Source organism: Asterias amurensis, chromosome 2 (assembly GCF_032118995.1).
Source record: "Asterias amurensis chromosome 2, ASM3211899v1".
In the NCBI taxonomy this organism is placed as follows: Eukaryota; Metazoa; Echinodermata; class Asteroidea; order Forcipulatida; family Asteriidae; genus Asterias; species Asterias amurensis.
The window spans coordinates 19,964,240-19,977,003 of NC_092649.1; the positions used below are offsets into that span (position 1 = coordinate 19,964,240).

At 37.3% G+C, this 12,764-nt stretch overlaps 1 protein-coding gene across 2 annotated transcripts in view; it reads left to right on the top strand.

Moving 5' to 3' along the window:
- LOC139952392 (uncharacterized) overlaps positions 1-12,764 on the top strand; it is a 160,063-nt gene that overhangs the window by 37,950 nt on the left and 109,349 nt on the right. The window contains exon 1 of one of the 2 annotated variants that reach the window (XM_071951517.1): positions 8,857-9,081. The exons of the other annotated variant lie outside the window; for it this stretch is intronic. The gene's annotated coding sequence lies outside the window, so the exon portion shown is untranslated. Of the gene's footprint in view, positions 1-8,856; positions 9,082-12,764 lie in introns of those variants that run through there. 2 annotated transcript variants of the gene reach the window in all.

Sequence of the window (12,764 nt, forward strand, 5' to 3'; positions counted from 1 at the left end):
CTTCGCTTCACAGTTAGCGCAGCATGTGGCGGTTAGCAGTTTCTAGTTGGCCCCAAACTTTCTTCCAGGTCAAAGGCTATTTAAGTGCTCGCATGCCCATAGACTCGTTCGAACATTACGTAGAAAAGAAACATCCGGTGACGTCCAAGAGTTGATAGGTACCTTAGAACAGACTGTCCGTGACGTCACCACAACGATTGCTGAGCGTAAAAGCTCATATGCACTTTAAGTATACCCTTAATCTAGGTTCCATACAAGTATTCGATATTTGATTGTCGATATTCCATATAAGATGCCATTATCAGTTATTGATTCATAAGTTGTTATCAATACCGCATCCAACTTTGTGCCATTGTTTGTTTATTTTGCTGTTTATATAAAAGGTTTGAATCAGAGGTATTTCAAGGTCTAGTAAATTTTGAAGAATAGCGTAGTATATAGGAGTGGTAGAGCTGATGTTAATAGTCTCACACAGTGTTCACGTTTTGTGTTATCAATCAGAGTTTATATGAAATAGAAAACCTGTCAAAGTTTGGGCTTAATCTGTTATGTTGTGCGAGTCAGGAGAAATAAGTGAACAACACTGCACAATGTTTACGTTTTGTTATTGTAGATTTTCAAGTACAGTTTTTTTTCTTTCAAATATACTTCATTCAGAGGGAAATTTTTCACACTAGTTTTGTTAAAGTATGATTCATAACCAATAAGCTTTCAGATCAAAATTAAACGATGATGATTTGTTTTTCCTATTAATCGTGTATACTTACCTTTAACAGTGACAAGAAGGAAACGTTCACATTTTATAAATATAAGGAACGATCTTTGTTTAATAGTAAACCGTGTTATGTCCATTTAAAAGGTCTTTACGTAAATCGTGGTTTTTGCATTGTTTAGAGTTTTAACAAATGACGTCACGGTGGTGTTTACGTCATTGATATGGAAAAAACCCTGACATTTTGATGAGGTGCACCTTATCACTAAACGGTCACCTGAATATGGTTTACGGAAGTACATATTATTTTTGTCATGTTCACGTGCCTTGTGATGAGCAGATTACGAAATCGGTTCAAAATGGGAAAATCAATAGAAAAAAAGCATCGTGTAATAGTTGTTTTAAGCTTTAGAACCCATTGTCCTCAATATTGTATTGGTTGAAAACTGCAACTTAATCAAATCATAAATGTGCTTGTGCACATTGCAAAACCTCGGTATAAACACATACATCTCTACTATCAAATAATAATTATTAGAACTTCATTCTGGAAACTCCCGGGTCAGAATTGTCCGGGTTCCAGATGGCATGACCCACAACACATGAACCATTTCGGGGTCAGGCTGACCCGAAACTGGTCAAAATATCAAAGAAATCGGTCAAACTCAGTAAAGATTCCGGGCTAAAATCCATAAAAAGCCAGTTTTAAAAACCAGTTTCGGCCCAGCCTGACTCCTGAAATGGGTCAGGCCCGCCCGGGTCACTAATCTGGGTAAATTCTGACCCGGGATCGGGAGTTTTTCCACATTGAACATTTCCCCACCCTGTTCTGTGTGCAATCACTTCAAGTCAGTAGGTCTATGTTAATGCTGCACATTAGTTTTTGTTTGTAGTATTATGATCTTTTGAAATCAAACTGGTTTTGTTTGCATGGCCGAGGTCATGGTCAACAGACAATGTGAAGTTTTAAAAGTCATTCCACAATTACGAACTTGTGGAGAAGCCTACGTTGGATGGTCTTTATGAATACAATACAGATTGGAAGTGAAATTACAATATTAAGTCAGTTTCGTTGTGCCAGAGGCGAAATTAATTTTCCAAGAAGGTGTACGGTGTTGCACATGAAAAAGACAACCATATCTAGATTCCGGCAAGACCCCTATTTGTTTGGTTGGATAGTGGAGCCTAATACGAAATTCACTAGTGGAGATTTTACAGGATGTTTCTTATGGGTATTGGGGAAAAAACATTGTTGAACTATTTGTAATACTATGTATTTTATACGATCTGGGGTCCTTGAAGGGGATTTCCATTCTCAGATGGTTAAAGAAGCATCGCATGGTTGCAAAAATAATGGCTCTTTGTGTTTTAATGACTGGACTGTTAAAAACGATTTAATTGGTTTTGTTACAGTTATCATTAAATAAACCTACACAATGTTGACTTCATCACATGTAAGTGCGTGACGTGTCGTGGCCACTTTAATTTGGTTCATAGAGTCTATATCTCTTTTCGGAAAATAATTGTAATTCTGGCATTGTCCTATACCTGTTGGTTTGGCCCTTTGGTTAAATAATATAATGGTTCTTAAAGACACTGGACACTCCTGGTAATTGCCAGAGACCAGTCTTCTCACTTGCTGTATCTCAACATATGCATACAATAACAAACCTGTGAAAATTTTAGCTCAATCGGTCGTCGAAGTTGCGAGATAATAATGAAAGAAAAAACACCCTTGTCACACGAAAATGTGTGCGTTCAGAAGCTTGATTTCGAGACCTCAAGTTCTAAATCTGAGTTCTCGAAATCAAATTCGTGGGAAATTACTTCTTTCTCGAAAACCACTCCACTTCAGAGGGAGCCGTTTCTCACAATGTTTTATAATACCAACCTCTCCCCATTACTCGTTACCAAGTAAGGTTTTATGCTAATAAATATTTCGAGTAATTACCAATTGTGTCCACTGCCTTTAAGTTGATAAAATACAGATACTCTTGTACAGAAGAACCCCTCTTCCCCCAACATCAAAGATGAATTTTCTTTTTAATTTCTGTGCAACACCTAGTGCAACACAATAAAACTAACTCACGCATTTCAACGAGGCACACAACGTTGTAAAGATTCTCACATGATCTACACTTTGAGTTTGCACTATCCTAAAAGCCACAGTGCAGTTTGCAAAACCGATGAGGGCGCACTACATAAACTACACTTGAGATAGATGTTATCAATTAATGTACGTATAGGGAAACTTAAAGGCAGGGTATAACATACTTCTCATTCGGTGCATCCCAACATATTTATGCATCACATCACCAACATGTGCAAATTTGGGCCTAATTGGTTGTCGAATTGCAAGAAAGAAAGAAAAAACACCATTGTTGCATAAAATTATGTGCTTTCAATTTATTAAAGCTTCATGACTTCAAAGAGTGTCATTCTTATTTATATTTTATAATATCAACAGCTCTACAGTGCTATTTACAAGTAAGTTTGAGTAATTGCCAAACGTACATTGCCTTTAAAGCTTAAGTTTACACAACCATTGTTTTTTGGAAAATAATTGTTGGGTCCTGTTGTTTCCGCTCTATCATCAGCCTATTTCCATGAGCAGATGTTTCATTTAAATTTGAGAAAACAAATCCTGAAATTGTTTCGAAGAATTGTTTATCAGCAGTGCAGAGCACATGTAATGTAATAGAACTTTTAAAATTTGATATTTATTTTTTCTTATCTGCAATGGGCCATCAGCATAGCGGAAACCCCAGAGGGCGCTTTCCATGAATTGTCATGTTGTTGTCAATGAATTGTTTCCTTTCGAATTCATTATCACTGTTGTCCTTAATGTATTTGTAACCGATAGTAGGCCTGTTGGCCCAAAAGGGAGTATAGGCCTAAACCCCAAGCTAACAACAGCAAATCTCTCTCATACAAATATTGGTTTTGTTTTACGTCTGTGATTATGATTTGAACAAAACAGTTAGCTCGTTGTGATTTGAAACCACAACCTTGTGATTGCTCCTGCATGCAGTCTAACCACTTGACCATGTTTGCATTTGAACAGTCTGTTTGAAAATGCTGGTCAATTTGATTTGATTTTCAAGAAATGAAATATTGATGTCCCAAGAATCATTTCTTGGTGTAGCGTCAATCCATCTCCTCACTGTAAAGATGGAATTAACATGAGATAACTGTGAATTTATCATAGGTGTGGCCACAGGCATTGGGTTGGTTCAGTGATAACTTTCATTATTTGAATCCCACCTAAGACCCGGAGCCTTTCAAGATTGTTATGTTTTTCAGTCCCCACCTTGGAGTGCACGGGTGTGACGGTTGCACCAACCCAAGAAAAATGTGAATTCACGGCTTGAGGTGTGGCCCACAGGCATTGAGTTTTTCACGTGGAGTGGGTTTTCACTCCTTATACCTGCTGATTGCGAGGGTTGTTTCAATTGGGGGTTTCTTCCCACATCTAAAACTAAACTTCTTCCCGTTTCCTCGTTCACATGATCCCGATATTAATGGCGGTGTTGCTGTTGAGTTTGTGATGAAATAAATACCGAACGGTGCTCGTGGAGTGCGCCCTCAACGACAGACCAAATAATCTGCTCTCTTCAAAATCAAAATTGGGGGCGCACTAATTGTTAAGGTTTTAACTTGCGCTTGAAACGCACACAAACGACTTTGTGAACAAACCCATAAAGTTTCGCATTTTTAAGACTGGTCAAAAGAACTTGACTTTACTATCTATCTACTTTCAAAGAGTTTTTTTTTATAACTGAAATTCGGTAATGTTCGTGAAAGTTGTGAATAATCCGGACTAATAGTAGTTTACTTGTCCGTGAACAATAATTTATCTCAGGATGGCATGCATCCTGAATACATATGCCTGGAAGACGACGTTTTACTTCCAGGATGTCGTCTACCAAAAATTAATCATCTCGAGCGTCGTTATCTTTAACGTACATGATGTCATCACCATGCAGTGAGTTATCTCCGGATCGCCATAATATGTCGATGTCAACTCCATAGCTCCGTACTTTTTCCTGTATACTTATCACTGTATAATTATTAAGTATGGAGGTATACCTCTCATTGCCCTTTTTACCCATAGGACATAAACGTATTGGCCACATCCTAAAGATAGAAATTTGCATTTGCTCAATAATTATATTTATAATAAAAGTCACATTTCATTCCGGAAATCAAGTATATTCATTCCACGGTCTGTATAAGCCTGGGGTTGTACACGCGACCTCGACTTGCATTATACTCTAATTTAATGTCTTCATCTATGAGGATGTATTAGCCCTCTAGCGGGTGAGACGGTCCAATATCCATCAAAGAGCGGAGTGGCGGCAGCCATTGAAATTATTAAACTTGCTGATGGGTATACGACATATCTGAAATAGTATATAGGTTGAGTGTTCATTATTGCAGGCGAAAAAAGTGCTGATACTTATACACTATTCATCGTCACATAAGTTTACTATATGCTTGTCATTGCATGATCAGTGGACTCCACTATAGTTAACCCCTGTTAGGGTTTCTGAACGCAAGAAATTGCATTCAAAATGCTTTTTGAATTGGCACTACACGTCCAAACAATTTTCATGGTAATTATTGCAAGAGAAAAAAAAGCTGTATTACTAAAATATACAGCATGCAGTTCACGGCTACACTTAATGCCTGCCTGTAACAAATTTCAGTTTACCAATAAAATTTCAGAGCCGTACATCTCAATTATGTTACAAGCGTTAAAGGCAGTGGACACTTGGTTATTACTCAAAATAATTATTAGCATAAAACCTTACTTGGTGTCGAGTAATGGGGAGAGGTTGATAGTATAAAACATTGTGAGAAACGGCTTTCTCTGAAGTAACGTAGTTTTCGAGAAAGAAGTAATTATTTATCTTGCAACCTCGACGACCGATTGAACTCAAATTTTCATAACTTTGTTATTTTATTCAAATGTTGAGATACACCGAGATGAGAAGACTAGTCTTTGACAATTACCAATAGTGTCCAGTGTCTTTAAATAGGCTTGGCTACTGGAAGTAACAACAAATGGGTGTTGATAGAAGAGATGAACTTGGAGGCTGCCTAGGCGGTGACTTAACATAAATTACACGACCATGTATTAATCATTTTAATTTAGACTACCCGGGGACATATCTTGAGAATTTATAATTCCAATCAACCTCATTATCTTCAGAGCAAACAAATTAAATTCATTTACCTCCGAAGTTGATTCGTAGAGTTCGGCCTTCTCTATGCTCGCGTTAAGCTGTTCTCCTCTCCCGTCTTTCTTCCTTAAGTTATCACAAAATTAAAATTATTTTTGCAATAGTTTGAGTCTGGCCCTTTTATTTTCTCATTCTAACTGAATTTTCCTATTTAACTTTTTTTTCCGGCCGAGTGTTTATAGTAAACCGGAATTCAATTGTCAACACAGAGTGACATTTTTAGACCCTTTGACCGTCGATCCCGTTTACCACAGTCTTTGCATTGCAATGTGCGTAAAGCCGCATTATACAAGTTTATCAAAGATTATGTTTGTTTCAATATATACATTTGGTTTGCGGTAATACCATCAGTGTATCTACTTGCCCTGTGTAGAGTTTGTTCTTAGAACAGTCTCTCTATTATTCTACTACCGCGGAGTAGATTTATCGGATGTTCGGGAGACTTCTCAGTTCTGAAAAGAACTGTCCTGCTTTTTACTACTCGGGCGGAAGGTTAAAATTGGCTGCGTTTACCACAGTCTTTGCAATGAGTGTAAAGCCGCATTATAAAAGTTTAGTGATGATTATGTTTGTACTTGTAATAATTATCTGTGTGTGTGTGTCTTGTCTTGGCCGATCAGTGTACGGCATCGGACTCAAGTTCTATAATGGCTGAATCTTCAGTCACGATACTTGTGTCCTTGAGCAAGGCACTTAGTCATAATTGCTTCTCTTAACCCCGGTGTATAAATGGGAACATGGGAGGGCTGAGACAGTACTGTGTTGGATTGACCTCTTAGCGCTAATCAAAGCAGTTTGGGGTAGATGTTTCCCGGGGAGTTGAGAAGGTTAAAGGAATGGTCTAAAAGTATGCCAGACGAACAGGAGTAAAAATGTTATAAAAGTGCATTGTTTAGGCTACAAGGATATTTACGTTATATAAGAACCAATTAATACCAATATGAAATATGTTTTAGTATTTTATTATTTCCCAACGAGGAGACTATTTTAAGCATATAAACATTACAAGTTAAGGGGTCAGTTGTTTACACTACAAAAACTTGGGTGTTAAAACTGACACCGTGAGTGCTGTCACATATAATACCGAACAAACAATCAAAGTTTACAGGGTGTTAAAATAACACCAATGTAACTGTATTTGCAAAATTTAGTGTTATTTTAACACCATGGTGTTAGTTTTGATACTTTTGTTGGTTTCTACATGGTGGCAATATTAACACCCCAGTTTTTGCAGTGTATATACAGAGTACAATAATACCTTTATTAGCCTATACTGACGATCTTTTGTGGATCTGTGATGACCACGGACTATAGTCCTGAAGACGATCAGAGCTTACTGATCGAAACGTCGAGCCGTAAACACCGGTTCCTTTTAGAACTAACTCTACTTAAAAAGAGACATTCACTTGGTGATAGCATTACCGCCAACCTCTCTTGGCTATACTTTCACCATAGTTTCAAATCCTACTCAGATATGTCCAATTATAGAATTCATAGCTGGTTAAACTGCTATTTAAATTGAAACTAAGGTTGTCATTGTAGATGCCTTGTTCCACTTGAGATGGAAAATCGCTCTTGTTCGATCAACTGAGCAAGCATACTTAGCCCAGATTCGCACACACTTCAGCACAGTTTAATAACAGTTTAGTTAGCATGTAATAAATTGAAATGCATGCACTAGGTACGACTTCCATTTAAAAGAGAAGAGTGATATGTGAGAGCCAGTGTTAAAGGCAAGCTTATATGAGTCAAGATAAGGTACAACCTTGGTCTTATAAAAGTTCCTTAATCGGTTTTCAACTGTAAAAATATCTTTCTATATATTGCATTAGAAATTCCCTTTAAAAATGAAATGAAATTAAGTGGTGTGTTTTAGTGCCCTTTTTTCTACCCGTTTTGTAAGTGTTATTTACTTGTTCCAGTTTTAAATGCACTAGACACCTTTAGTAATTGTCGAAGACTAGTATTCTCACTTGGTGTATCCCTAAGTATGCATTAAGTAACAAATGTCTGAAAATTTGGGTTCAATTGGTCATCGAAGTTGCAAAAAAAAATAGGAAAGAAAAAAACACCCGTGCGGTACAAAGTTGTGTGCTTTCAGATGTCAATTAAAAGGCTTCAGGTCGGAAGACTTTTATTATTTGAGTGAGAAATTACCTCGCTCTCAAAAAACTACGTTACTTCAGAGGGAGCAATTTCTCATAATGTTTGTATACTATCAACAGCTCCCCATTGCTCGTTACCAAGTAAGTTTTTATGCTAACAATTATTTTGAGTAGTTACCAATAGTTTCCAGTCTCTTTAAGTGGTGGTTTTTAGTGGCACTCTTTTCCCCTCCCCTTTTCCAATATTATTTGTTGGTTCAAGTTTTAAGCATTAGTTTAACTATAGTTCTTAGTCTCCATCTTCGATCGACGTGATGAGTCATAAACCAGTCTGTTTGGCTACTCAAGTTTTACCCACCATCCAGATAAAAAAAGAGACCAACCAATCGATAACGGTATTACAACCCGTTTTAATCTCATCCCATGTTCCTTGAATTTCATAAATCAGCCAATTGCCAATACAACAACGCATCTTTCCTCTCCCTATTTTTCATTTATATGTTTACCAATCTCAGCGTAATCCAATCAGCCACTCCAAATCATGTCCATACACAGCAGCCCACAATTTAATTTAAGCGATGATTAAAAGCGAAAACTACGCCAGGTGTCCTCCACAATATTTCTCTCCTCCCTCCCCTTAAAAGAAAACCTGTAATTTCTTTGCGAGTTAACAAGTGATGAGTTTGGACAGTGCAGTGTGGCGATCATTACGAGGAAGGGCCAGGTTGGAGTAAGAGCAATGCGCGGTTAGTCAGACCCTAGTTCTCGGTGGAGCTCAGCGATGGGAAGATGGTCATAATTTCTCGGTTGTAATTCATGTACAAACACAGTACTCTTTGGGATTATAAACTGCCGCTAGCACAACATCGTCATTCATCATTGGTCGGGGTGTATACATACACACATGCACGTTGGAAACAGAACTAATAATAATTGTATACGCACTGTAACCGTATGTCGAGTACCGTACTCACTGCATGGTTTACCACGAGGGAGTTCGGATGCGTTTATGACATCGGTGAGTATTTAAAACTCGTTATGATCCTATTCCCTCGTTTTATTGGACATGTGAACTACATTAACCCAACTCTTGAACAGTGTCCTTTTTAAATATGTCATCCATCAAACGTGCGTTAGAAATATGGGTCATTTCTCCACGCTTGAAGACGCTGGTCCAATACCATTTGTGGTTTATAAATTGTACAGTTTAAAAGCACAGGACACTATTGGTAATTACTCAACATATTATTTGAAAAATATTAGTACTCTACGAGAGCCAGTGTTTCAGACATCTTTGAGTCAAGATAAGGTACAGCGTTGTTTTTTTATGAAATTTCACTGATAGCTTTTACACAACTGTAAGAAATATCTAGTCAATGCAGTTGCATTCCTCATTAAACCAGGGGACACGATTGGTAATTACTCAAATAATTGTTAGCATAAAAACTTACTTCGTAACGAGTAATGGGGAGCTGTTGATAGGATAACACGTCTTCTGAAGTAACGTAGTTTTTGAGAAAGAGGTAATTTTTGAAGCCCTTTATTGGGAATCTGAAAGCACACAAACTTGTGCAACAAAGGTGTTTTTCTGTCATTATTCTCTTGCAACTTTGATGACCAATTGAGTCAAAATTTTCAAAGATTTGTTCTTGTATATGCATATGATGTTGGGACACGCCAAGTGAGAATACTGGTCTTTGACAATAACCGAAGGTGTCCCGTGCCTTTAATATTGCGGGATGGAGCAAATATTCAAAATATGCAATAATTGGTCTTGGCCCACTTTATGCAATTTAGATTACCATTTTACCTCGTTGTCTGCCGTTGTTAAAATTTCTATCGTTGTTTCATGGAAGGCTGTAGCGAATCTGACCTTTTCGCATAACCCACATTGACTAAAATTGCTTATGGCATGAAGACAAAATCAATAGTCTCAAATCTACTTCAACTGACAACGACTGGCATTTGTTTTACTTGCACATTGTTCTAGTTAAAAGAGGCTGCTCCAACAATCTCCAATGTTTCAATATACGACATGATGTGTTAAAAGTTTTTGAATGAACCACCAGATGATCGCCTTATTAAGGCAGGGTGTACTTTTGATATTACACAAGGAATTCGTGTTCTACTTTTGCCAAATAGATTCATAATAATTTTACAACATAATGGAATGAGTCTCTTCTTTCTTATGTCACTGCTTGAGAGTCTGTATACATTACTATGTGATAATGATATTTAATCATGATAATTGTAAGCCCACTACACCCTGAAACTGTTACTTGTTAATACTTTAAGACGTGTAACTCAATATTCACCCCATAGTCCACAGTGATTTATAATTCACTCTGATTGAACGAATGCATTCATGTGTCACATCATACTTATTAGTCATGTCAGACTTTATGAAGTAGGAATAATGTTAGTGTGGGTGCTGTTTGTCAAAAGATTGAACGACATAAACACGTTGTTTATAAATATTCAGAAGAAGCAAAATGTTGCATATCTGTTTACCAATTCAATTTTCCGTTATTTAATTTAATTAGTAATACAAATGCAAATTGGTTTGTGGTTCAGATAAAAGGTCAAAATGAGCAGAAGACTAGTGCAATGTAAACGAACAAGGAACCAGTAAAACACAAATGCACAAATATATACAACGGTTCAATGCTGTACAAGTAAAGGTCAAAATGAGCACAGGAATAGTGCAAAGCAAACGAATAAGGAACAAGTAAAACGAAAATGCACGAGACGACTTGCGATATGGATTATGTAAACGTTAGTTGTTATTTTATAATCATAACTTTTCACATAGGACTGTGGGATAGTGTACACCAGGCTAGCCTTATCAGTATTACAACTGATAGGCCTATAAAAGTAGAATAATAAAAAACAGAAAAAAAATATAGCAAGAAAATCCATGCATAGCTAAGTAAATTAAAAGTGTGGCAAAGAAATAAGAGCATAGGCTCCTTTAAAACAAGACAGAATAAACAGAAGCCATGCAAGTAACCATAAAAACGGCAAAAATTCACGCTAAGAAATACACACATTAAAATCAGACTCTAATTTAGAAGCAAACACTAATCTGTACACTGCCGGGCGAGGTAATGATTATACAAAGTTTAGAGTAAAACATAATTTGTAAACTACAAGAAAGATTCAAATTAACAGTGATAATAATGCAGTGTTGTCATTCTTCTTGTATGTAATTTTATATTCTGATTTTGTGTACACTGTGCAGGATGAAGAATTTCATGTTGTTTAATATGACAAATGCAAACAGTGAATAATTAATTGAATGAATGACCCCATTTGATTTATATTGGCATCTTCACATCAAAGTACTTCTGGTGATTTTTTCCAGCTTCCGATCATATTGCGGGAAATTTAATTCTAAACTGGGTTTTGTTTGCACTCTCTTTACAGAGTCAATGTTTGCTCTGTATTGTACATAAGCCCCTCCTCACTCCCTCAGGAGAGCTGAAGAGTTCTCCACCGTGCCACGGTTTAATGATCTCAGACTTCAGTTTTTTAAAAGGTTAATAATCACCAAATCGCCATTAGGCCTCCCAACTGCATGTATACCCTTCCCTCTCAACAAATTGGTTTTGTCCAATGGGTTCTTCCGTTACAAAAAGCCGTCGAGCTCTTTGCAATATCACCCGGCGTACTTCTCACTGCTAAGATACACCCCGATAAAGTCTGTAAATAACATTACCACTCCGGCTTATCGTGTATGCTAGATGACATTTCTATTAGCTTTAATACCCATCGTAAGACATCATAAAGATCCGGTCAGTCAGTGACCGCAAGTACCAATTTCTTTTATTACAAATTTATTATCCGTGTATGACATGAAGGTCTCAAAAGATTCATTATCTCTTGGAAACTATAAGCATCGCATATAAATCCCTTGTTATCGTTTATCAGGAGCTTTTAAGATTGAAATTCATGACCAACGTACTTACCTGAAATCAATGTTTAACTCCTGTGGATCAAATCAAATTATACAGTTTCGCGGTGAGCCTTCGTTGAAAGGAAAAACATATTGAGGTTATTAATAAAACGTGTTGGAAATCAAAGTTGACGCAGTCCATATTATTATAGCCAAAGCCCTCGCCGAGTAGCCTAAGCCCTACTCGATGTGCTCAGTTATCAGCTGCATAGCAGCCCAAACTGGGTACCTTTGGGCAGCCAATATGCTTTTATATGTAATACAGCATGTTTTAGCCCATATCTGTGTACCCGTGAGCAGTTACCCTTCATTATAGCATTGCAACCCAATGGGTATCCTTGAGCATGTCAGCCCACACTGTAACCTTTGAGAAGTAAACATTTGAGCAGCCCTATTATATCCTTTATGTAATGTACCAATTCAAGTTCTGGTGCACTCACCGGAGTGTGGGTTCGAACCCCGGTCGTGACACTTGTGTCCTTGAGCAAGATACTTTACTATAATTGCTTCTCTCCACCCAGGGGAATAAATGGGTACCTGCGAGGGTAGAGGTTGATATTGTGAATGAAAAAGCCTTTGGAGCGATATAAACTGTTGCCCAGGTTTTATACTCCCAAGGGAGCAGAGAAACATTAAAAAAGGGATGTTATTGGCCCAATGACCAGCGCACTAATGTAAAGCGCATTGATACGGTTATTGTGAAATGCGCTATATAAGAATTGGTTATTATTATTACCATGGCAGCC